The sequence below is a fragment of the Lynx canadensis genome, chromosome B3 (genome assembly GCF_007474595.2).
Source record: "Lynx canadensis isolate LIC74 chromosome B3, mLynCan4.pri.v2, whole genome shotgun sequence".
NCBI lineage: Eukaryota > Metazoa > Chordata > Mammalia > Carnivora > Felidae > Lynx > Lynx canadensis.
Window position 1 is genome coordinate 33,253,355 of NC_044308.2, and position 27,487 is coordinate 33,280,841.

The 27,487-nt window shown below is 37.7% G+C and overlaps 1 long non-coding RNA gene across 1 annotated transcript; it reads left to right on the top strand.

Moving 5' to 3' along the window:
* The first annotated feature begins 629 nt into the window (after positions 1 to 629).
* On the top strand, positions 630 to 26,408 carry LOC115515703. The gene is made up of 4 exons (XR_003969364.1): positions 630 to 641; positions 15,324 to 15,332; positions 24,652 to 24,654; positions 26,298 to 26,408. It is a non-coding gene; the product is annotated as an uncharacterized LOC115515703 (long non-coding RNA).
* Positions 26,409 to 27,487: the final 1,079 nt, after the last annotated feature.

Here is a 27,487-nt window from a genome sequence, read left to right on the forward strand (position 1 = left end):
GTTATCCTTCCTCCACTATGTTGTCTTTGTGTTTCAGTTGAGCATATTTGCGTGATATCTATTCTGTCTCACTGATCTGTGTATCTATTCCTTCACCAATACATTGTCTTTATTATGCAGCTCTATAGCAAGCCTTAGTATTGGGTACAGTGATTCCTCCCAGTTTTTCTTTTTACAGGTTTTAGGTTTTTAGGGCCTGTGACTTTCCATATAAATTTCAGAATAAGTTTATCTATGTCACCAAAATCCTTGCTGAGGTTTTGATAGGAATTGCCTTAAACCTATGGCTCAATCTGGGGAGAATGACCACCATCTTTATTCTGTTGAGTCTCCTAATCTACAAACAAGGTATGTCTCCCATTCATTTAGACTTTCATGGATTTTTTTTCATCAGTGTTTCATAATTTTCAGCATACAGATCATGTTTTGTTAGGTTTATACCTATGTATTTCATTTTTCTTTGAACAATTACTGTAAATGATGTTATTTTCTGAATTTTTTTCTACATGTTCATTGTTCATCCTTCTATTTCAAAATCCTCTGAATCACTTTGCTTGGGGTATACATTTTGTATATAACACTCAGATTTTGTTTTGTGGTTCAATCTGAAACACATAGTTCTTTTATTAGTTAAATATTAAGTATTCACACTCATTAATGAGTTATTTGGTTTTTGAGCATATCATTATTTTCAGATACACTTCTTTTATAGATTTAATTTTCTTCAAAATGTGGTCTGTGCTTCCTTCATTTTTTGTGTTGTATTTCTTAAAGTAAGTTGGAAAGTTTGCATTTTTTCTGTTGAATGCACTTATAATGATAACTTTATACCTTTAATTCTCTCTTTCTACAGATGGGTCCAATGACTTCCTATTATGAGAATAATTAAATCAGCACTAGAGTATTTCTCCTCACTTTTCTTCTCTTCCACCACCTGATTTTGTATTTATGTTTTGTAGTATTTATACTTTGTATTTGCTAGAAAAGTATGTAGCTGCCTATAATAGAAAACTAACGCTGTCTTTAAAATTAAGGCTTTATTTTTTTCATATAACAAGAATTCTGGAAGGAGGTCATTCTTGGCATTGTTTCACCAGCTCAACAATGTCATTAAGGACTTAAGCTTTTTTCTACATTTCTGCTATGCCATCCTCAGATGCTGGCTTCTGACTTCATGCTTGTCTCTTCGTGTTTCTAATATGACCTGCTGCAGCTCTAGCCATCACACTATATCATTTAAGGCAAAATGAAAAAACTGGGAGAAGCGCCAGGAGTGTTTGTAAAGCAAATACATATTCTCTGTAACTCCACAACATATTTCCTCTGATGTCTCATCAGCCACAAATATGTAATATGATCATCTCTAGCTATATAGGATGCTGGAATGTGACTAATTAGGTGGTATGTTACTATTTAAATAAGTTTTCTGTTCTTATAAGAAAACTCTAGTTTTCTTCACATAGACCCTTCACATTTGCGTTTATTCTTATGTATTTTCTTTATTGTTATAAGCTTTATTGCTACATTTTTCTACTGGTTAGATGGCTAATTTTTAATTTAGATGTTGATTTTTGAATGTTGACTATATTGTTTTTATTCATGACACTAAAATTTTTAATTTAGTTCTGTTAGTAAATTGGGACAGTGAGGGGGAAGAGAAGGATGGAACCACTGATACTCTGGAATGAGGCATCAGGACTGTCTCTGCCTTAGACCCTACTGCAAATGCAGGCCCTTTGAGCTAGCTTAGCCACTCAGGAGGGTCCAAAGAAGAGAGTGGTGGAGCAAATACCTTCTCTAGGGGTAAAAGAACTATAGCACTTTCCCACAACAGAAGGATGAGAAAGAAAAGCATCACAGGTTAATACTGTGTTTAATACTGTTGTTTTCATCTACTCTCAGAAGAAGAACTTACAGAACAGCTTTTCAAAATACTCCAAAGAGCAAATGTAACAGAAAAGGAAATAAACCCTTCCTTTAAAGGTAGATGATGGACCTTTTCTAAAGCCTAGAGTTTTATACAAGGTTTTCAAATAATTAGCTGAGCGCTTAAGAAAACCCAGAGGTGATATTGGTTATAAAGTTTGAAAAAAGGTGAAATTTCCATGTGTAAGAAAATGTGGAAAGGAATGGTTATTACTCAAAAAAAGAATGGAGTAGCAAAAAGTAAAAGAGGACAGAGGCAAGAAAGGAGAAAGGAAAGCCAAGCATTTATGACAAGAGGCTAGAGTCCCACGAACAAAAATGGCTGATTAAATTTTGTTTTTCCTTTCTACCTTTTAATAACAGGCTGCTGTAATATTACTCGGTTTACAGAACCTTTGGGAAAGTCAGCTTTACACTAAAGACTTGTTCAGGGATTCTTCTCCTAGATCAAGTTCTAGTTATCATTTTTCTTTTTCCAGATTGAGCTCGTTCATGTTTTACCAATTCCAGGGGCTTTCCTTTAAGCCCCTAGACTGAATTGGGCTGAGACTTCTGTGTGCTATGAGAATTCCAGAAACCTGTTTTTTACCCTTTACTCTTATTGTCTCTATCCCCCTCTACACAGTGAACTACTTATTAATGTTCAATAACTCTTTTATAATTTTTTGATGGATGGATGATGCATGGGAAGACAGGTATGAATACAAGAAAATGCAGGTTACAGGCTTCCAAACCAGTCAAACGTTGGATACTTTCACGGTTGTAGACAAAATTGTAGTGGAGATGAAGTTTGTCTTTACCAGTGTCCCACATTTCTTCTTACTGTTTCAGTATGCCTGCCCCCCCAGGTAATCAGCCCCTTCATCCTGACGGAAAGCTCACAAAATTCTCCCCCCCCCCCCACTACACCTTCCCTTTGCAAAGTTTCTTCTTTCTCCTCTGTCATCTATCAAAGCATCTGCTTAGTCACATTTGGCTATGTAATTATCCAGTTGATTTAAGTAACACACATTAAAGTATGGCCAAAATTTTAACTATCCTCTTAGAGAATTTGTACTTTAAGGCAGGCATCTGTTAATTCATTATGCTGGGAGGAATATCTTTTAATGCTTCCTGCCCTGTTCATCTTCTTCTCTCTCCTGGTTCCTTATCTAATGTTCCAGAAAGTGAAATATGTGGAATGAAGATGGTATCATTTATTGAAGCCACTTTTAAAGATGACAAAATTAAGGGTCATAAAATTTGACTGACTAGCTAAAGGTGCAAGCAGCCAGCAATAGTGACTATTTAAGGAGTTAAGAGTGGATTTTCATGGTGAACTACTAATATTTCCAACCAAAAAACTAGCTGCCAGTTTCAAAGGCCACAATCTCTTTTGTGAAACTGTTTAAGGCCTCACTGAAATTCCCTGAGTCTATGTGGTAGACTCTGTCAGAGAGTCTCAGGCCTTTTGCCTTTGTCTTTTTTTCTTCCTTTCTAGTTCTTCCAAATAGTTAAAAACAGTGGGATTCAGCTACATTTTTAAATGAGGTATCTAAATAAAAAAATAAGGAGTTGCCAAAAGTAGCCTTGGAGGTAGTGAACTGAATTTAGTTCCTCTGACTAGACTAAGTTACTTGCTAAAATAATCTGGGGTCATATGAGCCAATGGCCAAAGGAATAATTTCTCCATTGTTTATCATTCATGGCCATAAAGAGCACTAGAGGAAATCTCAGAGTCTAGCTGGTCAATGAAGGATGTTAGGCCAGAGAAAGTTAAATGCTTGCCAAAAGTCAGCCTAATGAATTAGAGAAGTAAGGACCAAAAATGAGAGTTTGAATTTCCAAACTGAAAGTTCTTTCAGTCCCACTGAGATGTGCCATTGTGTGGTCATGGAAATCTGGAAAGGTTTGGTGGCCTGGGCATCTCATCTCCTGCCAACCTTTCCCAGTCACAGCACACAACACTAACATGGAAACTTCCTTTAATAAGCTTTGCATTTCTTTCCTTGTGAGCCTTACGATATTGGTGCCTTTGCCCTAACCCATACAGATGGCTTGCTTTCATCCATAATACCACTTGCTCCGTGAAGGAGGTGTAATCCAGGGTGGGGGGGTGGGGGGTGGGGTGGTTCAAAAGAATAGTCATACTATTATATCAGAATTACTTCTGATACTCCTACCACACTTCTTACAGACCCAACAAAACATCTTTAAGCCTTCTAGGGTTTGTTTGTTTGTTTGTTTGTTTGTTTGTTTTTAATATCTCTGCTCTCACTACCTTGTATCTAAGATTAATTTTTTGTTTTGTCATCCTCATTTTTCTCAGCTGAATCTCTGTCCTCATAATTCCAGTTTTTGGTCATTTTGTTTTCATTACCCTGAAGGCTATTGCTTGACATATCATCAGCCACACTCCCAATTATCTCTGCCTCAGGCCTTGGCTCTACTGTGTCAATTGGTTCTATCTCAGTAGCTAACCTTGTAGTTATTAACCCATCTTTTATTGCTGATTCACTTCCTATCTGTGGCTCTGTGTGGGTCCCTGACTCAGCCTGGACCTCTGGTTCAACCTGACTTTCTAGCACTTTTTGGGTTACTGTCTTTGTCTGAGTCCCTTTCTCTGTGTAGACACTTGATTGTGCCACTGAACCTGACTGCCTTTCTGGTGCCTGATTCATCCACGTAGAAACACCTACATTTGTTTCAGTTAGTCCCTGGTCTACTCTGGCCGTATTTCCTATTCTTGTCCTTGTTATAGGAATCACAAGGAGATTTTGATCTGGAGAAGTAGCCCGAGAACTTATGTGATTGAGTCCAGAGAGGAACCCTAGAGAAAAAGAAAAGATCAGGGTCAGTGTTGTGGATTAGTAATAGATAAAATCTTAAGTCATCAAACACCCCTGAGGCACTGGCTTAATTATAATAGAATTTGCTTTACAATACATTTCTGAATATCCTGTTCATTATCTTTAAGGAGCTGAGATTCAAAACATTGATCCCAGCTTTTCTGTAGTACAGTATTTCCCAAGGGGTATGCAAGCCAATTCATTGGGGCACAGGCAGAAAATAGTAGTTTATTTTTGTATTTTTAGCAAATTTTGTTTTCAGTTCCATTTTTGAGTATATTTTACACTGTAATAAGTATATGAATGATATAATACATGTACATATTTTATAAATAAATGTGTCTTTTCAGAATGCTTGCTGAAAAGTGTTTTACTAATAGGGTGTGTGATGCAATGGTTTGAAGACCATTGTTAATTAATGAATAAAAATAAGTATGTGGCTTAGCAGGATTAAAGGTGAAATGTTACACAGGCAAAACTCCTATATTATATCTCTGCTTTATATTAGTAATATTACAGAGGAACTTATGTCATATGTTGAAGCTTTATTTTGGAGATCCATTAAGGTGGAGAGGTTATTTAATATAATAAAAGAGAGGGGAATTTAAGAGATGTCTTCCAGAAGGACAGAAGAACTATTCATAGCTCAGTTAATGTCTTTTCCTTCTTTACTTCCTGAATCTTACTCCTACCTGTGTAGGGACAAGTATCATTTTAGAAAAAAAAAAGTTTTCAATTGGAGGGACTTGCTATTAAGAATTGTTCACTGACATAGAAATAACTCTTGTAGAGCCCTTCCAAATTATGAGATTCTAATATGTCAAACATACAACCAAAAGAAAGCAAAAGAGAGGGGACCAACCATGTAGAAATTTCTTTTCTGTGCCTTCACTGTTTAACAGGAGGATTGACTCACCAACTGTCATGTAGAAGATACTGCCCCACCAATTGAGGCGGTAGGCTAATAGGAAATGGGGCTCCAAGACATTCCTACTGTACAATTTCACTTGCATCAGGTACAAAATGAGGCAGAGGAGTAGGCAGGTGCCTGGGATCAGAATGAAAGCTATCACTACCCATCATAACCCTCCTTCTGCCATCCCTCCCATTCCACCCTCTTCCCTCTCTTTGCACTTCCTTGTCACCCTCAACCATCTCAATTATGCCATGGAGGCCTATTACATGGCAGTGTCATGGGAAGACCCATTTGGCAATTAACTAGAATGAGAGAACGAAGAACTTCTGCTTTGGCTGGAATAAGGTTATTAAGGTGGAGCCTATAAATAAGACCACTAGAACAGGTACTAGCTAGCTACATTGAAATTTGTCTTAGTGCCACAAGGGCCTCCAGCCTATGATATCTCCTCTACTAGTCCATCAGATAACAACTTCTAGAGATGTTTCCATTGGATTAGGCATAGTTTCTTCAGGGTCCCCTCTTTAAAGGCAATAGCCCCATAAGGAGTAAAAGTTTACCAAAAGCTTTCTTCCCTAAGGGAAGAGACACTGTCCTATGGTGGCAGTGTTCACGTTAGGTAGGGAATGACTTGGTAAAATAAGGAGAAATGGCCCAGAAGGGGAAGACGTACAGGGACTCCAGGGACAAACTTTTCCAACCTCATCATTTTGTACCTGAGATGAAAGAGAAGATGGACATGCCCAGATCTATGTGGGTTTTGTCTCCTGGCCCTTTGGTGAGAAAGGTGCTGAGCCATATAATGATAATGAGGATGATGAAGGCAGAGATGAGGAAGAAGGCCCTGGAGTATTGGAGGTAGTCTGCCAGGAGAAGTGGAAAAGGAGAGGCTTGGCTAGAGAAGAGGTGACCTGCCCTCTAATAAGGCTAGACAGAGTCTAGGGAAGGGACTGAAGGGCAGAGGAGGACAGAATTAGCACTTGTCTTACATCTAATGGAGTCAGAGTAAGGAGCCACCAAGTGGGTGGCCTCACAGGCACCAGTAAGGACCCTCTTTCCATCTCCTCATTGACATGTGGAATTCCTTTAACAAGGAAAGAAATAATTTATTCCACAATGAGAGAAAAGTTGAAATTATAACCTTGAGAGGCATATTATGAGGTAACTTTCATATTAAGGTGCAAATTACTACTATTTTTCCCCCCTGGGAAGTTGTGAGTGCAGAGGAAGGAAAAAGAACAAAGTCACTAGGCATTAGCTTCCAATAATTAAGGAGCTGTGGCTTTGAAGTCATTGGAGAAGTCTAGTGAAGACAAACTGGGATAAATTTACCCTGTTTGGAGGAGCTGTCCTTACATGCTTGTGAATCGGGAGAAAAGAAAGGGTAGAGTTGTGGGAAGGAGAAAGGGAGAGAGGCAAGCTGTAGGGGATCTGAGCAGATCTACCAAAGGAGGGGGCTCTAGGCTCTGGAAGGCACTCACAGGGTGCTTTTGGCACGTGGCTCCAGCAGAGATCATGGTGGCACACAGTCCAGAGCCCCACAAAGAGTTTCTTCTTGTCTTTCATTACCATGAACAGCACCCAATGTAAAGGGGACAAGCACATCATCAGGACAAAGATAAAGCTCATGAGGCCAGCACAGAACATGCGAATGTAGCTTTGGGTCCTCTCCAGAAGCTGTAGCTGGTGTGGTGACATAGAAGAGAAGTGGTACATGCGGTAGGGGAGAATTGGCTGTGGTGGGGAAGGGAGGAGGACATCATGAAAGGAATGTCATCTCAGGCATCTCTATCTCCACTCACAGAAAAGACAAACCCTGGGTCCTCTACTGGATGGGAACTCCTTCTCCCTCCACACTTCAGGGTCTTTTGCTCCAGAGCCTCCCACAACTTGTAAATATATTCCTTTTTAACTGTCCCCCATTAAAAAAAGTTGGAGTGATCTTTGCCTCTCCTGCCTTGACATTTCCCCCATGCCATACACAGGCTGCTTCCTGCAAAAGGACCCCACCACTACCTAGCTTACAAAGGCTCCCTCACCCTATATGTTGGGTAACCCAGGATGCTGGAATTGTAAACCCTGTGTAAGGGCATGGCATTTTCTTCCCTTCTCTCCATCCTAGTTTCTGGCTCATTGCTCTTCTCAACTGCCATAGAACCTAACCCACTCTGACCTAACACACTTTCCTGCCCCTCCCCCACCCCAGGAAACAGAACTAACAGGAAGTGTACAGTGTCTCTGCCTCATTTGCCAGATCTAGTCCAATCCCTTCCTCCAATCCAGATATCTGTTGAGTTTCAAACACCTAGCAAACTGCCTGACAAATCCAGGTTTCTTATAGACACACCAAACCCAAGAGGTCTTCGAGAGCTCTTTTCTTTTCATCCTACACCCCTTCCTATGTCCTTTTCTTGTTTCCCACCATTCAATCATGCCATATCCTGCCAATCCCAACTCTTTGATGCTTTCAAGTCCATTTTGTTTTTCTGTTTCCTTTTTCTTAGAACATCTTGTTGTCATCTCTGTCCTAGATTGCTATAACAGCCTTTTACCTGTTACTTCTGCTACAAGGCTTCAGTTTATTCTTGACAAATTTGCCTGTAAGATGCAAATCTGATGTGTCTCTCCTCTGTTCTGATTGCACTCCACTGCTATGAGATAAAGTCCTAATTTCTTGGCATGAATTAGTTAAAACCAGCAAGATTAGGCTTCTGCTTCCTATATGACCTCATTCAACCATTCAATACCTCCTCTGTGCCAGGTGTTGTGTTAGGTACTGAGGGTGTAGTGATGTGTTGGATATCTTTCATATGTCCCTTTGGATCCAACTCTTCATCCTTGTCCTTGTTCAAGAAGGCTGACTGATATGGACTACATCAATGGGTTCCCTTGCCATCCAGTCTCTGATTAGGTTTAACCAATGGTAGATATGGGCAGAAGATCAGAGGTCCAGAGATCTGTGTGTTTATTCCCTGGTTCTCTCCTTACCAGATTACAGAGAGTTGTCTGTGTTCTTTTACCTAAAGTAGAGCTCCTCACAGGCAGCCTTCTCTATAGAGCCACCCTTTCTGTTCTGTTAACTGCTCCTTTCACTTATGTGATCAGGCTTAGGAGTCATAATGACTTTCCACTGATGGTTTCCCCAAATCCTTTTCAGTTCAAAGGGGACTTTATAAATAGTTCCTTAACTCTCCCTATTAACTAGTTTGAGCAAGCCATCTGTTTCCTGCTGAACATGGTCCTTATTGTCATGAAGTAGAAAGCCGAGTAACATTTAGGGTCATTCTCTCCCTCCATGTTATCTTGTGCTGCAGACAACTTTATTTTTCTTGCAGTTTCTTAAACCCATCTTGGTCCTTCCTTTGCACATGGTGCAAATGGTATTTACTTTGCACATGGTATCTATCACACTTCCCACTTTATCTTTGTCTGAGTTAATATTAGTCAAGATTCACTTTAATCTAACCCTTTTGGGGAAGCCTTCTCTGAATTCAACCCTCAGTCCCAGACTTTGTGATCCTGCAGCAGCTTGTGCTTACTTCTTTCATAACCTTTATACATAGTATTGTAATTTGTCTATACTTCCTTTTGGTCTGTGAACTTCAGCAGCAAGGACTTATCCTTGTATACTCAATGTCTAGCAGAGTGCTTGGAATATAATGATTCAGGAAATGCTTATTGATTGAGTGAAACTAAAAAAGGTAAAAAAAAAAAAAAGAGTGGACTTCTAGTTTCTAGTGTGGCATGCAAGGAACTTGGAGGTGGCCACTCCATTATAACAACAAGCAAAAAGCTAAGCAAACTGAAAAATCAACAACTCTTCTTAGGTTCATCAGAGAAATGAGATCATAAGGCAAACTGTGGCTCTCAAAATTGGAGAGATAGAAAAACAAATACAGAGAATCACAACTTACTAGTATATAAACCCCTGCAAGAACCAATATGAGGATAGGAAATTTGAACTGTAGTTGATGAATTGCTGGAGGTTCAGGGTGGACAAATCTGAGAGATTACAAACTCTGGGGGTATCCAATCTTAGGGACATCCTTACAATTTAGTGAGTTTTACCTCCAGCCCACCTTGATCAGGTTTTCACAGTGAATATCAGAGAAAAGTCCCCTTACACTTCTGGAAGAAGGAGGAGAAAAGGAACCATTTTGAAACATGTCAGAACATTCTGTTCATCTTAACAAGGCCTTCCCTAAAGAGAAACTGTCTTACCAGAACCTAAACTATTGGAGTTTTATCAGAGCTTAACCAATCTGGGGAGAAGGAAATACTCAACTCCAGCATGCCATAACATTTCATGGTATACTCACTCCCCCATCCTGTCCCACCTAAGGAAGGGAAACTCAGAGGTACTTGTGAATTTCACAGAAGCTCAGATCAGGAACAAGCTAAGAATGTCCTTTCTCGCCACTCATTTTCAACGTCATACTGGAATGTAATAAGACAAGAAAAGGAAATAAAATGTATAAAAATTGAGAAGGAAGAAATAAGACTGTCTTTGTTTACAAATGGCATGATTGTGTAGAGAGTACAAATGAACTGACAACAACAGCAAAAATTCTTGAAACAATAAGTGATTATAGAAAGGTTAATATACAAAAGTCAGTCATTTTATGTGGTGCCTCACTGGCTTAGTGAGTAGAGCATGCAACTCTTGATCTCAGGGTTGTGAGTTTGAGTCCCACAATGGGTGTAGAGATTACTTTAAAAAAAAAAGTCAATCATTTTCCTATATGCCAGTAATGAATGAGTAGAATTTGAAATTAAAAACACAATATAATTTCCCCAAAATGAAACATTTGAGTATAAAGCTAACAAAATATGTACAAGATCTATATAAGGAAAAATACAAAACTCTAATAAAAAAACCCAAAGGGTTAAATAAATGGAAAGATATTCCTTGTTCTTGCGTAGCAAGACTCAGTATCGTCAAGATGTCAGTTCTTCCCAACTTGATTTATAGATTCAACACAATCCCAATCAAAATCCCAGCGAGTTATTTTGTGGACACCAACAAACTGATTTTAGTGTATATTAGGCAAAAAAAAAAAAAAGACAAAAAAACCCCCGCCTAGAATAGCCAACACAATATCGAAAGAAAAGAACAAGGTCAAAGGACTGACACTACCCAACTTCAAGACTTACTATATAGCTATGGTAATCAGGACAGTTGGTACTGGAGAAAGAATAGACAAATAGATCAACAGAAAAGAACAGAGAACCCAGAAATAGACTCACATAAATATGGTCATCTGATCTTTGATACAGGACAAAGACAATACAATGGAGCAAAGATAGTTTTTTTTCAACAAATGATGCTGGAACACCTGGACATCCACATACAAAACAATGAATCTAGATGCAGACCTAACACCCTTCCCAAAAGTTAACTCAAAATGGGTTATAGACCTAAACAAAACACAAAACTATAAAACTCATAGAAGAAAACATAGGAGAAAATAGGTAACACTGGAGTATGGCAATGACTTTTTAAATACAACACCAAAAACACAAGCCATAAAAGAAATAATTGATAAACTGACTTCATTAAAATTAAAAACTTCTGCTCTGCAAAGACATGGTCAAAAAATATGTGAAGACAAGCCTCAGACTGGGAGAATATACTTGCAAATGACACATCTGATAAAGGACTGTTATCCAAAATATACAAAGAACTCTTACAACTAAGAAATAAGAAAACAAATAACTTGATTTAAAAATGGAGGAAAGACCTGAAAATCACTCTCCAGAGGAATGTACTAGAGATCAGAGGTGCTACAATGTATCAAGCATAATGTCTAGCAGTCAACAAAAAAATGACTAAACCTGTGAAGAAACAGGAAAATATATTCCAGATTCAAGAAAAAAGGCAGTCAAGAGTAACTGACCTCAAGATGATCCAGATGTTGTAATGATCACAAAAGGACTTTAAAACAGCCATTATAAATTTTTATAAGGACTGAAGAGAAGATAAATGCATAATGAATGAGTAGATATGGGATCTCAACAAAGATAGAGAAAATATTAAGAGAAAAACTAAATGAAATTCTGGAACTGAAAAATACAATAACTAAAATTAAAAATTCACTGTATGGATTTAATAGTAAATTGGAGAAAGTGGGGAAAAAAGAGTCAGTGAACTTGAATGTAAGTTAACGGAAATTGGCCAATCCGAAGAACAGAGAGAAAAAAAATGGAAGAAAAATAAAGTCTCAAATTCCAATTGGACCATAAAAAGGTGAAATTAGAGTCCTGGAATAAATTGAGAATGGGGCAGAAAAATAGCAGCTGCAAACTTACCAAATTTTATGAAAGATATTGATGTATGGGTCCAAAAGCTGAAAGAAACCAAAAAGGATAAATACAAAAATCACATCTAAACATGTCATAAATTGCTGAATCCAAAGATAAAATCTTAAAAGCAGCCAGAGTAAAGCTACATGTGACAGAAGATCAATGATGTATATCTGATTTCTCATCAGAAATAATGATAGCCCAGAAGGCAATGGAATGACTTTTTCAAATATATATAATTGACATATAACACTGTGTTAGTTTTAGGTATACAACATAATTATTTGATACATGAATATATCGTAAATGATTACCACATTAAGTTTAGTTAACATCCATTGCCATACATAGTTATACTTCTTTTCTTGTGATGAAAACTTTTGAGATTTATCCCCTTAGCAATCTTGAAATACAGAATACAGTATTGTTAACTATAGTCACCATGCTGTACATTATATCCCACAACTTATTTATTTTATGACTAAAAGTTTGTGCCTTTTGACCACTTTCAGCCATTTCACTGATCCTCCACCTCCCACCAATCTGTTCCTGTGTCTGTAAGTTGAGTTTTTAAAAAAATCCACATATAAGTGGGAGTAAAGATTTGCAAAATATAGCTGACAAAGAACTTGCATCCAAAATATACAAAGCACTCGTACAACTAATAATGAGATAAACAGCTTAGTTTTAAAAATGAACAGAAGAATAACCATACTTTACAAAGGTAGATATACAAAGGGAAAATGTAAATGGCGTCAAAGAAATGCAAATTAAAACAACAGTGAGATACTGTTTTATGCCCACTTAGAATGGCTGAATTTAAAAGGATTGACAATAAATGTTGGCAAAGATGTGGAACAACAAACTCTCATATATTGCTGGTGGAAGTGTAAAATGGTACAACTGTGGAGAATGATTTGGCAATTTTAGAGTTATACGTCTATACCCTATGACCTGTGATTCCTCTCTTAGGTATTTAAGAGATTTGTAAACTTATGTACACAAGAGACCTTTACAGGAATGTTCACAGCAGCTTCATTCACAATAGCCCAAACTGGAAACAACCTAAATGTCCCTCAATAGGAAAATGGATAAAGAACCCTGGCATATTCATATAATTGTATAACTAATCTGCAATAAAAAAGGAATAAACTGTACATACAACATAAATGACTCTCATAGATGTTATGTTGAGTGAAAGAGACTGGACACAAAAAAGCATATATTTCCATTTATATATATTTCTAGAACAGGAAAAATTGATCTTGATCTTCCTCCACTCTGACACTCAAAACTTTTCTTCTCTTTGGGGCGCCTGGGTGGCTCAGTCCGTTAAGCATCCAACTTCAGTTCAGGCATGATCTCACTGTTTGTGGGTTTGAGCCCTGTGTCAGGCTCTGCGTTGACAGCTCAGATCCTGGAGCCTGCTTCGGATTCTGTGTCTCCCTCTCTCTCTCTGCCCCGTCCCTGCTTGTGCTCTCTCTCTCAAAAATAAATAATAAATAAATAGAAAGACACTTTTTTTCTCTTTGTCTACATGAACTTGCTCTTCCCATCTGTCTGGCCTCTTCCTCCACTATGCTTCTCTGTGACTACTGCTCTGCAGCTATATTGGCCATCTTTCTCAGGAATGTCCTAAACTCCTTCTAAATGCAGTTTTTCAGATGTTCTTTCTTCTTCTGGCCAAACTCTATTTTTCAAGTCTTGGATTAAATATTACTTCCTCAGTGAAGGCTTCCCTGACACTCCACTTCAGCCTGGATTGACTAATCCCTCAATTATACACTCAAAATCTTTCTATACCTTTCTTCCTTAGCATTTAACACAATTGTAATTAGGTAATTATTTGTTTTATGATGCACCTCCTCCACTAAATTATAAGCTTCAGAGAACAAGGTATGCATTTATCTTGTTTAGCTGCCAGACCTATTGTAGATACTCAATAATATTGTTAAATGAAAGGGAAATGAGATAAAAGGAAAACAATCTGGACCACGTTCTGAGTGGTGAACCTGATGTGGACATCATATCTAGATGGGTAGATCTGTCTCAGTAGCCCAAGAATGAGATAGGCTTCCTCCTCCTTGTATGAAATAGCAAAACTTTCCTAGCTTTGCCTGGTAGAATTTTCTCAATGGTTTTTGAGGTACGAGGCAGGTTCTTATTTTTCTGGCTCATCTTATTCCCATTATCATTGATGGAATCTGAACGTAATGCCCCAAATGGCATCAATACTTTCATTTCACACACATCTTTTCATCTTAGGATGTTAGGGCTGAACACAAGATGGCAAAGAGGAGTGTTTGGGGCCAGATATTGTATAATGTGGTAGAAAATAGGGTGAATCTTTATGTGTGGAGTGGTTGCAGATGGAATGTCAATGCCCTAAGTAGTGGTAGTCTATTTCAACCAAAGTAGATAGTGTCTATTTGTCAAAAGGAAAACTACACATTATCTTGGTGTCTATTTGTCAAGAGAAGAGCTATATAGCACCTTTAATTTGGATTGCCTTTCTGGGACCTAGTGCTAGTCAGTTCCTTGGCTCACTAGTAGGTATTCTACAGACATTCTTAGGTCTAGTAGCAGGTGCTGTCAGTGCCCTGCCTGTATCTCTTGGGCCTTAACACTTGAGTGTTTTCTGGAAGCCTTCCAGTACCCAACACCTGCACCTCTTTTCCTAACAGCTTCTCTCCTAACCTGACCCTGATATTCTGGGGAATTAACTAGTTCCCTACCGCTGTGTGTGGTAAGTATAATTTTGAAGTACGAGTTTTATATTGTTTCCTAGTCTCTCTGCATGAATAAGTCCCAGTTGACCATAGTGGTAGGTGGCTTAAAAATACATTATTTATTGATTGCCATCTCTACCTTTTCTCACTTCTCTTTCCCACATTATGTATAGCCTAACATTCTGACATAGAGAACAAAGTATGAAAGGGGAGAAGTAATGATGCCATTGGGAGCATCTGCTCCTCCCAGCATTCCATTTGCACCTTCCAAATAACCTACTTATACTTAAACCTTTGTCTAAGATTGTTTTCTGGAGGAACTCAAACTAAGACAGGTGGTACATTGGGCTGACTCAGCTAAAGAGGCAGAATCTATTGCTTGCTCAAAACTGTAACAGTTCTCAATCTCAACACACTTGAGGAAGATGATAAACTTGCAAGAGAAACAGTATGACAACCCAAGATAATCCCAGGTATGGCAAGAGACAGTATAAGAAACATATGAACAGCAGACACAAGAGAAAGTCATTCCATTGGGAGGCAACATGCATCTGACCATTCTGACAACGTATGTTTCATTGACCCAAGTGAAACAAAGACTAGCTGTCTAAGTCATTTGAGACCATAAAAGTTGTTCTATTCAGGATAAGCCATATTCTGTTTCTCACTGGATATACTGGAACAACACTTTCTTCCATGTTAAAAAAAAAAATTGGAGGACGCCTGGGTGGCTCAGTCAGTTAAGTGTCTGCCTTTGGCTCAGGTCATGATCTTGTGATTTGTGGGTTCAAGCCCCATGTCGGGCTCTCTGCTGTCAGGGTAGAGCCTGCTCTGGATCCTCTGTCAACCCTCCCTCTCTTCCCCTTACCCACTCACTCTCTCTCTCTCCCTCTCTCTCTCAAAAATAAATAAACTTAAAAAAAATAAAAGTTGGAAGTAAACTATAAACTTAGAGAAAAAGTGTAAGAATAGTAAAGGAATACCCCATACCCTCTACGTAAATTCACTTATTAACATTTGCTCCATTCACTTTAATATTTGTTCTTGTATCTATATAAATACATAGGATCTTTCATAAGGCCCATTTGACTTCTATTTCTCTTTAATGTTTTATTTGTTTGAGAGAGAGCGTGAATGGGGGAGGGGCAGAGACAGAGGATCTGAATTGGGCTCTGCACTGACAGGCTGACATCAGTGAGCCAATGCAAGGCCTGAACTCACGAACTAGGCCCGAACTTACAAACCATGAGATAATGACCTGAGCTGAAGTCAGAGGCTCAACTGAGTGAGCCACCAAGGCGCCCCTTGACTTCTGTTTTTGCCACCAGCCAGCTCATAGATGATGATAGCTCATTTCATTTTTTCTGTGGGACAGGGGCTGGTGACATTTCTCTTCCTGAAAAGTCTCCAAATCAGAGGTGATGGTAATATTTGAGTAAATATTTATATTTACTCAAAAGTAAATATACTCAAATTTACTCAAAAGGAAATACTGAAGTCCTTCCAGGACATTTTTCCTTCTGATCCTTTTATTAACTGTCCTTTGGTTTTATATGGATCTATTGTCAATTTAAGAAGCTGCTTGTTTATCTGATTGGAGGTGGCATTCATACATTGGTGTCAGCTTCTGACTGACTACATTTTTAACAGAGCCAATTATAATTATTTCTTTGCACACTTGAACTCTTGCTTTGCTCTTTGGGATCACCAACAGTTTTATAGCTTTAGTACAAATACATTAATTAATGCCTTCAACAAATATTTATTAAGCATTTATGTGTGCGAGGCACTGTTTTAGTCACTGGCCATGTACACTGGTGAACAAAACTGGCAAAATCCCTGCTGTGCTACAGTTTATATTCTAGAGGGGTATATCAGTCAGCTATCATTGCAACAATGCTGCATAATAAATACTCCCAATGTTCTCAGTAGCTTACAATAGCAGATACTTATTTTTCGCACTCACAGGTCTGCGTATCAGATAAAATTTGGCTGATCTTGACTGGGTTTGCCAATGTTTGGCTGGACTTGGCTGAATACCAGGTTTCAGGTCAAGTTCAGGTCTGCATCACAGTCTTCAAACTGCTTACCTGAGGCACATTATTCCCATGGTGGATGACAGAAATACAAGAAAGGTGAGTAGAAATATATAATGGCCTTTTAAGTCCTCATGCCCCCCTCCCTGCTTACATCCCATTAGCCAAAACATGCCACATGAGATGTCCTACTACGTTACTGTAGTAGGAGGCTTTGCAGAGTCACATGGTGACAGCTTGGGCAGTAAAGAACTGAAAACAATGACCCAATGACCATGATGAAGGGTGGGAGACGGAAAGCAAATAAATATATATCAATATACAAAGCAAGTTAATGACATAGAACATGAAGAGAAGGAGTAATCTTTTAGATAGGATGGTCAGGGAATGCTTTTCTGAAAAGGTGGAATTTGAGCAGAGTCCTGAAGGAAGTGAAGGAGCAAGATGAGTGGATTTCTGGGGTAAGAACATTGTAGGAAGAGAGTAAATGAAAAGGCCCCAAGGTGGGAACTTGCTTGAAGGGATCAAGGAACTTCAAGGAAGTCTGTGTAACTGGAGTAGAATTAGCAAGAGGGAAAGCAGTACAAAATGAATCCAATTCTTTTGTCAATAGATATTTAAGTTGTTTCTAATTTTTCACTGTAACAAAAGTGCTAGACTGATTGACTATCCTTACATAATGCGTCTTTACCTATGTAATAAAATCTTTCTCTAGGGTTAATATCTAGAGATACAATTACTAAGTCATAGGGTATACATATATTCAAGTTTACTATTAAAAAATTGCTTTCCAAAGAATTTTTTAACCAATTTACACTCCTACTAGCAGTGCATAAAATTCCAATGTGCAGTTGATAATGTCAAACTTTTCAATACAAAAATAATCTCATTATGGTATTTAATTATACATTTTACTCTAATGTTATATTAATAATGCTATCATAATATGACTATTATAACATTTTATCATTGCTGTTTTATTTTATATTTCCCTAATTACTGGTGAAGTTGAACATTATTTTTTTTATATTGTTGCCACTTGGATTTCCTTTTGGAAACTGCTTATGCAGATCCTTTGCCAATTTTTCTCTTGGGTTATTTGACCCTAACTCCTTTTTCTTTACACAGAATTTCTTTAAGTATTCTGGATATTGACCCTTTGTTGGATATATATACATATATATATATGTATATACGTACATATATATATGTACATATATACATGTATATATGTACATATATATGTATGTATATATATGTACATATATATATATGTATGTATATACATAACATCTTCCTATAGGTGGGCTTATTTCATTCACTGCTTCTATTATATTTTGTAGTACAGAAGTTTTTTTTTTCTTTTTTTTTTTAACGTTTATTTATTTTTGAGACAGAGAGAGACAGAGCATGAACGGGGGAGGGTCAGAGAGAGAGGGAGACACAGAATCTGAAACAGGCTCCAGGCTCTGAGCTGTCAGCCCACAGCCCGATGTGGGGCTCGAACTCACAGACCGCGAGATCACGACCTGAGCCGGAGTCAGTCGCTTTACCAACTGAGCCACCCAGGCGCCCCGTAGTACAGAAGTTTTAAATTAGTCAAATTTATGAAGATTTTTCATTGTGCCTTATAAAATCTCATTGTGGCTTATAAACTTCGAGGAGCACCTGGGTGCTTCAGTCCATTAAGCATAGGACTCTTGATTTCGGCTCAGGTCATACTCCTAGGGTTGGGGGATCGAGCCCCCGGCTGGGCTCCATACTGACCATGGAGCCTGCTTGAGATTTTCTCTCTTTCCCTCTACCCATCTCCCCCCACTTACATGTGCGCTCTCTCTCTCTCTCTCTCCCCCCAAATAAATAAATAAATAAATAAATAAAATTAAAACTCCTAGAGGTGCTTGGGTGGCTCAGTCGGTTAACCCTCTGACTCTTGATTTAGGCTCAGGTCATGATCTCGAGGTTGGTGAATTTGACCCCTGTGTCAGGCTCTGTACTGATAGCACAGAGCCTACTTGGGATTCTCTCTCTCTCCCTCTCTCTCTGTCCCTCCCCCCTCAAAATAAATAAATAAACTTAAAAAAATCACCTTTTTGTATTTTGCAAAATCTCAAACCTGTGTTTGAGATTTGAGTTGAAAAACAGTAAAATGAATACCTTTATACCCCTCGCCTATATATACCAACTATTAATACATTTGACAACTTAACACATTGGCTTTATATTTCAACGCTTTTTATTTATTTTTGGGACAGAGAGAGACAGAGCATGAACGGGGGAGGGGCAGAGAGAGAGGGAGACACAGAATCGGAAACAGGCTCCAGGCTCCGAGCCATCAGCCCAGAGCCTGACGCGGGGCTCAAACTCACGGACCGCGAGATCGTGACCTGGCTGAAGTCGGACGCTTAACCGACTGCGCCACCCAGGCGCCCCGGCTTTATATTTCTATCTTTATATATACATTTTCCTTTTTGCTTAATCATCTGAGAGTATAGAAATCATGACACTTCACCTCAAAATATTTCAGCATATCTCCTTAGAAACAAGTGTATTTCATATATATCCACAGCATCATTAATAACCCTGAGAAAAACCAAATGATTTCAATACAATCCCCAACATACTCTCTACACTCAAATTTCCCCATTTGTCAAAAAATGTTTATACATCTAAAAAAGAAATCCAAGGGGCGCCTGGGTGGCGCAGTCGGTTAAGCGTCCAACTTCAGCCAGGTCACGATCTCGCGGTCTGTGAGTTCGAGCCCCGTGTCAGGCTCTGGGCTGATGGCTCAGAGCCTGGAGCCTGTTTCAGATTCTGTGTCTCCCTCTCTCTCTGCCCCTCCCCCGTTCATGCTCTGTCTCTCTCTGTCCCAAAAATAAATAAACGTTGAAAAAAAATTAAAAAAAATAAAAAATAAAAAAAAAATAAAAAAGAAATCCAGTAGATGGGAAGCCATCAAAATCCTTGAGGAGAAAGCAGGCAAAAACCTCTTTGACCTTGGCCTCAGCAACTTCTTACTCAACACATCTCCAGAGGCAAGGGAAACAAAAGCAAAGATGAACTACTGGGACCTCATCAAAATAAAAAGCTTCTGCACAACGAAGGAAACAATCAGCAAATCTAAAAGGCAACCGACAGAATGGGAGAAGATATTTGTAAATGACATATCCGATAAAGGGTTAGTATCAAAAATCTATAAAGAACTTATCAAACTCAACTCCCCAAAAAACAAATAATCCAGTGAAGAAATGGGCAAAAGACATGAATAGACACTTCTCCAAGGAAGACATCCAGATGGCCAACTGACACATGAAAAAATGCTCAACATCACTCGTCATCAGGGAAATACAAATCAAAACCACAATGAGATATCACCTCACACCTGTCAGAATGGCTAACATTAACAACTCAGGTGACAACAGATGTTGGCAAGGATGCGGAGAAAGAGGATCTCTTTTGCATTGTTGGTGGGAATGCAAGCTGGTGCAGCCACTCTGGAAAACAGTATGGAGGTTCCTCAAAAAACTAAAAATAGAACTACCCTACAACCCAGCAATTGCACTACTAGGCATTTATCCACGGGATACAGGTGTGCTGTTTCGAAGGGACACGTGAACGCCCATGTTTATAGCAGCACTATCAACAATATCCAAAGTATGGAAAGAGCCCAAATGTCCAATGTCCATCGATGGATGAATGGATAAAGAAAATGTGGTATATATATATATATATATATATATATACACACACATACACACACACACACAATGGAGTATTACTCGGCAATCAAAAAGAATGAAATCTTGCCATTTGCAACTACGTGGATGGAACTGGAGGGTATTATGCTAAGTGAAATTAGTCAGAGAAAGACAAAAATCATATGACTTCACTCATATGAGGACTTTAAGAGACAAAACAGATGAACATAAGGGAAGGGAAACAAAAATAATATAAAAACAGGGAGGGGGACAAAACAGAAGAGACTCATAAATATGGAGAGCAAACTGAGGGTTACTGGAGGGGTTGTGGGAGGAGGGGATGGGCTAAATGGGTAAGGGGCATTAAGGAATCTACTCCTGAAATCATCGTTGCACTATATGCTAACTAATTTGGATGTAAATTTAAAAAATAAAAAATAAAATTAAAAAAATACTCAACATCACTCATCACCAGGGAAATACACATCAAAACCACAATGAGATACCACCTCACACCTGTCAGAATGGCTAACATTAACAACTCAGGCAACAACAGATGTTGGTGAGGATGCAGAGAAAGAGGATCTCCTTTGCACTGCTGATGGGAATGCAAACTGATGCAGCCACTATGGAAAACAATATGCAGGTTCCTCAAAAAATTAAAAATAGAATTACCCTACGACCCAGCAATTGCACTAGTAGGTATTTATCCAAGGGATACAGGTATGCTGTTTTGAAGGGGCACATGCACTCCAATGTTTATAGTAGCACTACCAACAATAGCCAAAGTATGGAAAGAGCCCAAATGTCCATCGATGGATGAATGGATAAAGAAGATGTGGTATATATATACAATGGAGTATTACTCAGCAATCAAAAAGAATGAAATCTTGCCATTTGCAACTACATGGATGAAACTAGGGGACATTATGCTAAGCAAAGTTAGTTAGAAAGACAAAAATCATATGACTTCACTCATATGAGGACTTTAAGACACAGGACAGATGAACATAAGGGAAGGGAAGCAAAAATAATATGAAAACAGGGAGGGGGACAAAATATAAGAGGCTTTTAAATATGGAGGGGTTGTGGGAGGAGGGGTGATCTAAATGGGTAAGGGGCATTAAGGAATCTACTCCTGAAATCATTGTTGCACTATATGCTAGCTAACTTGGCTGTAAATTTTAAAAAGAAAATAAAATTAAAAAAAAAAGAAATCCAGAATCAGTGAATTTCATCTGTTTTATGTCTGTAGTCTCCTTCAGCTAGAACAATCCTATCACCTCCCTCTGTTCTTCATGATATTAAATCCTTGAATAGTTTGGGTCAGTTGTCTTATAGAAGGCCATGCACTCTGAATTTGTGTGACTATCATTGTATTCAAGTCAAACATTTCTAGCAAAACCCCCACACAGGTGGTGGTGTATACCTCCCACTGTTTTACATCATGAAGCACGTGCTGTTAACTCATCCTTCTCTTGATGATGCCAAGCTTGACCATTTAGTTAAGATTGTGATTGCCAAATCTTCCCATTGTACATTTCCCCTTTGGAATTAATAAGTATTCAGTGGAGGGATAACATGATATACTATTCTCCAGTAACTTTTTACTTAATGATGATATACTATGATTCTTGCCTGAATTATATTGGGGATTATAAAATGGTTTTCAACATCTATCATTCCTTCTATGTTTATTGGCTGGCATATTTCTGTAAAGAAAATCTGCCTCCTCTTTTCCTTCTCCTTTCACCATTTCTCTCTTTTGTTGAATGTCACTACAAACTCATGGATTTCTTAAAAAATTCAAAGTGTTAAAATCTATTAATGTCATTATTCTTTTTGAGGCTCACATTTCCTCCAGATGGGTATGGAGGTCTTTAAAGTTTTGCTTTTCACATTAGGTCCTTACTCTCTGGACTTCCTTTTTTAAAAAAAAACTATGATCATGGGTCAAAGCTCTAGTTTTATGTTTTTCCCCCTGTTTAACCAGTTGCACCAACCCTACTACTTGAATAGTTCATAATTTCCTCATTTATGAATAGTTCATAGTTTCTTCATTTATTTTTTTTAATGCTACCACTATCATATATCACATTTCCACATCTCTAGATTTTCTATTCTGTTCCATTTGTTTGTTTATATCTGTGCTAATAGCACACTGTCTTGACTACAATAGATTAATAAGTCACCTCCATATAGATTAGAGTAATTGTTTCCATCTTCTTATTTTTCAAAATTATCTTGGCTCTTTTTGATTCTTTGCAAGCATAAGAGAATGAACTGCCCTAAATTTTAGGACCTACCTGACATTCTTCACAAAAGAACCCTACAAAAGTGTCAGACTTCCTTTGGAATTTCACTGAATCCACAGATTAATTTACATATTCGATAACTTAATGGTTCAAATAAAGAGTAGTAAGAAAGAAAAAAATTTAAATTTCTATTTAAATTCCAGTTACTTAACATGCAGTATAATATTCATTTCAGGTGTACAATATAGTGTGATTCAACACTTCCATACACCTGGTGCTCATCACAACAAGTTCACTCCATTTAACCCATCCCCCCCCCTCTCTGATAACCATCAGTTTATTCTCTTCAGTTAAGAGTCTCTTGGGACACCTGGGTGGCTTAGTGAGCATCTGACTGATTCTTTTTTTTTTTAAACGTTTATTTATTTTTGGGACAGAGAGAGACAGAGCATGAACGGGGGAGGGGCAGAGAGAGAGGGAGACACAGAATCGGAAACAGGCTCCAGGCTCTGAGCCATCAGCCCAGAGCCCGACGCGGGGCTCGAACTCACGGACCGCGAGATCGTGACCTGGCTGAAGTCAGCCGCTTAACCGACTGCACCACCCAGGCGCCCCATGCATCTGACTGATTCTTGATCTCAGCTCAGGTCTTGATTTCAGGATCATGAGTTCAAGCCCAACATTGGGCTCCATGCTAGGTGTGGAGCCTACTAATTTTTTTTAAAAAAGAGTCTTTCTTGGGGCGCCTGGGTGGCTCAGTCGGTTGGGCGTCCGACTTCGGCTCAGATCATGATCTCGCGGTCTGTGAGTTCGAGCCCCGCGTTGGGCTCTGTGCTGACAGCTCAGAGCCTGGAGCCTGTTTCAGATTCTGTGTCTCCCTCTCTCTCTGACCTTCCCCCATTCATGCTCTGTCTCTCTCTGTCTCAAAAATGAATAAACGTTAAAAAAATAAAATAAATAAAAATAAAAAGAGTCTTTCTTGGTTTGTCTTTTTTTTCCACTTTGTTTTGTTTCTTAAATTCCACATATGATTTAAATCATATGGTATTTGTATTTTTCTGACTGACTTATTTCGCTTAGCATAATACTCTCTAGCTCCATCCATGTCATTGCAAATGGCAAGATTTCATTCTTTTTTTTTATGGCTGAGTGCATTATAAATATATATCATATCTTCTTTATCCGTTCTTCAGTTGATGGACACTTGAGCTGTTTCCATAATTTGGCTGTTGTTAATAATGCTGCTATAAACATCGGGGTGCATGTATCCCTTTGAATCAGTATTTTTGTATCCTTTGGGTAAATACCTAGTAGGCAATTGCTGGATGGTAAGGTAGTTCTATTTTTAGAACCTTTGAGTAATCTTCATACTGTTTTCCACAATGGTTGCAACAGGTTGCATTCTTATCAACAGTGCAAGAGGGTTCCCCTTTCGCTACATCCTTGCCAACACCAGTTGTTTTTTGTGTTGTTGATTTTATCCATTCTGACAGGTGTGAGGTGTGACTTTGTAGTTTTGATTTGCATTTCCCTGATGATCAGTGATGTCGAGTATCTTCTCATGTGTTTGTAGGCCATCTGCACAGTCTTCTTTGGTAAAATGTCTATTCATGTATTCTGTCCATTTTCAATTGGATTATTCATTTTTGGGGTGTTGAGTTTTATAATATTTTGGATACTAACCCTTTATCAAATATGTCATTTGTTAATATCTTCCACCATTCTGTAGGTTGCCTTTTAGTTTTGTTGTTTCCTTAACCGTGCAGAAACTTTTCATTTTGATGAAGTCCCAATAGTTTATTTTTGCTTTTGTTTTGCTTGCCTTGAGAGGCATATCTAGAAAGAAGTTGCTATGGCGGATGTCAAACTACTGTGTTACTAATCTAGGATTTTTATGGTTTCAGGTTTCATATTTAGGTCTTTAATACATTTTGAATATTGTGTGTGTGTGTGGTATGAGAAAGTGGTCCAGTTTCATTCTTTTGCATGTTTCTGTCCAGTTTTTCCAACAATGTTTGTTGAAAAGACTGTAATTTTCCCATTGCTACTCTTGCCTCCTTTGTTGAAGATTAATTGACTATATAATCGTGGATTTATTTTTGTACTGTCTATTCTGTTTCATTGATCTATGTGTCTGTTTTTGTGTCAGTACCATACTGTTTTAATTACTACAGCTTGGTAGTATACCTTGAAATATGGAATTATGATACCTCCAGTTTTGTTCTTCATTTTCAATGTGGCTTTGGCTATTCAGGGTCTTTTCTGGTTCCATACAAATTCTAGAATTGTTTGTTTTACCTCTGTGAAGAATGCTGATATTATTTTGATAGAGATTGCATTAAAAGTGTAGATTGCTTTGGGTTGCATAGACATTTTAACAAATTTTTTTCTTCCAATCCATGAGTATGGAATGTCTTTCCACTTCTTTGCTTCATCTTCAATTCTTCAGTGTTTTATATTTTTATATATATTTATATATATATATATTTTATATATTTTTATATATATATTTTATATATATATTTTATATTTTCATTCTTCAGTGTTTTATATTTTTTCAGAGTATAGGTCCTTCACCTCTTTTTAGATTTATTTCTAGGCATCTTGTTTTTGGTGCAAATGGAGTGATTCCTTAATTTATCTTTCTGCTGCTCCATTATTGGTGTATAGAAATGCAACAGATTTCTACACATTGATTTTGTATCCTACAATTTTACTGAATTCATGTATCAGTTCTAGCAGTTTTTTGGTGTAATCTTTCAAGTTTTCTCTATATATAGTATCATGTCATCTGCGAATCGTGAAGGTTTTACTTCTTCCTTGACTATTTAGACACCTTTTATTTCTTTTCATTGTCTGATTGTTGTGGCTAGGACTTCTATTGTTCCTGACCATAGAGTAAAAGCTCTCAGTTTTTTTCCCATTTAGGATGATATTAGCTGTAGTTTTTTTTCATATATGGTCTTTGTTATGTTGAGGTATGCTCCCCCTAAGCCTACTTTGTTGAAGGTTTTTATCATGAATGGATATTGTACTTTGTCAAATTATTTTTCTGCATTTATTGAAATGATCATAGGGTTTTCTTTTTTCTTTTTTAAATGTTTACTTACTTATTTTGAGAGAGAGAGAGAGAGAGAGAGAGAGTGTGGGAGAGGGGCAGAGAGAGAGAATCCCAAGCAGCTTTGCACTGACAGTGCAGAGCTCAATGTGTGGCTCAAATTCACCAACTGTGAGATCACAACCTGCACCAAAATCAAGATTCGGATGCTTAACTGACTGATCATATGGTTCTTAGTCCCATGATCATATGGTTCTTAGCCTTTCTTTTATTAATCTGGTGTATCATGTTGATTGATTTGTGAATATTGAACCATGCTTGCAATCCAGGAATAAATTCCATTTTAATATTCTACTTATGTCAATGGACAGATCATCTAAACAGAAAATAAACAAGGAAACAATAGCTTTGAATGATATATTGGACCAGATGGACGGACTTAGCAGATATATTCAAAATATTTCATCCTAAAAAGGCAGAATACACTCTCTTTTCAAGTCCACATGGAGTATTCCCTAGAATAGATCACACATTATGTCACCGAACAGGTCTCAACAAATATAGAAAGATTGAAGTCATAACATGCAACTTTTCTGACCACAGTGCTATGGAACTAGAAATAAACCACCAGAAAAAAATTTGGAAAAATCACATATATATGGTAGTTAAAGAACATCCTATTAAGAATGAATGGGTCAACCAGGAAATCAGAGAAGAAATTAAAAAAAACACACGGAAACAAATGAAAATGAAAACACAATGGTCCAAAACCTTTGGGACGCAGCAAAAGCAGTCTTAGTACATCCAGGTAGGTCTGTATTGCTATATAGAAGCAAGAAAAATCTCAAATAAACAATCTAAACTTAAACCTAAAGGATCTAGATAATGAACAACAAATGAAGCCTAAAGCCAGCAGAAAGAAGGAAATAATAAAGATTAGAGCAGAGAAAAATGGTATAGAAACTAAAAAAAAAGAAAAAAAAAATAGAACAGGGGCGCCTGGGTGGCTCAGTCGGTTAAGCGTCTGACTTCAGCTGGGGTTATGATCTCATGGTTTGTGAGTTTGAGCCCCACATTGGGCTCTGTGCTGACAGCTCAGAGCCTGGAGACTGCTTTGGACTCTGTGTCTTCCTCTCTCTTGGCCTCTCCCCCATGCGCACTCTATCTCTCTTTCAAAAATAAATAAACATTTAAAAAATTTAAAAAATAGATTGATGATACCAGGAGCTAGTTCTTTGAAAGAATTAATAAGATAGACAAACCTCTAGCCAGACTTATCAAAAAGAAAAGAGAAGGGACCCAAACAAAATCAGAAATGAGAGAAGACAAATAACAACCAACACCAAAGAAACATTTTAAACAACAAAATATGCTTGAGTAACATATCTATAATATGTTATATTATATATAAATATATAAAAATATATAATACACGAACCAATTATATAATCTATAATGTACAGAAGACTACGTTAGCAGTTCTCTTTTTCATTCCTGATAGTATTTATTTATAGTTTTTCTTTTTTTTCTTAATTAGATTTGCTTGTAGTTTGTCCTTTGTTTTATTGTTTTCCAAAGAGCTAGGTTTTAGGTTGTTTGAACTTAAAAACTTTTTCAGATTTTACTGTTTACTTAAAAAATTGTTTCTTTCTTCTCCTTTCAGTTTATTTAGTTATTCTTTTTCAGGTTCATGAGTTGACTGCATAGTTATTTATTTTAAACTATTTTTCATTTTTTA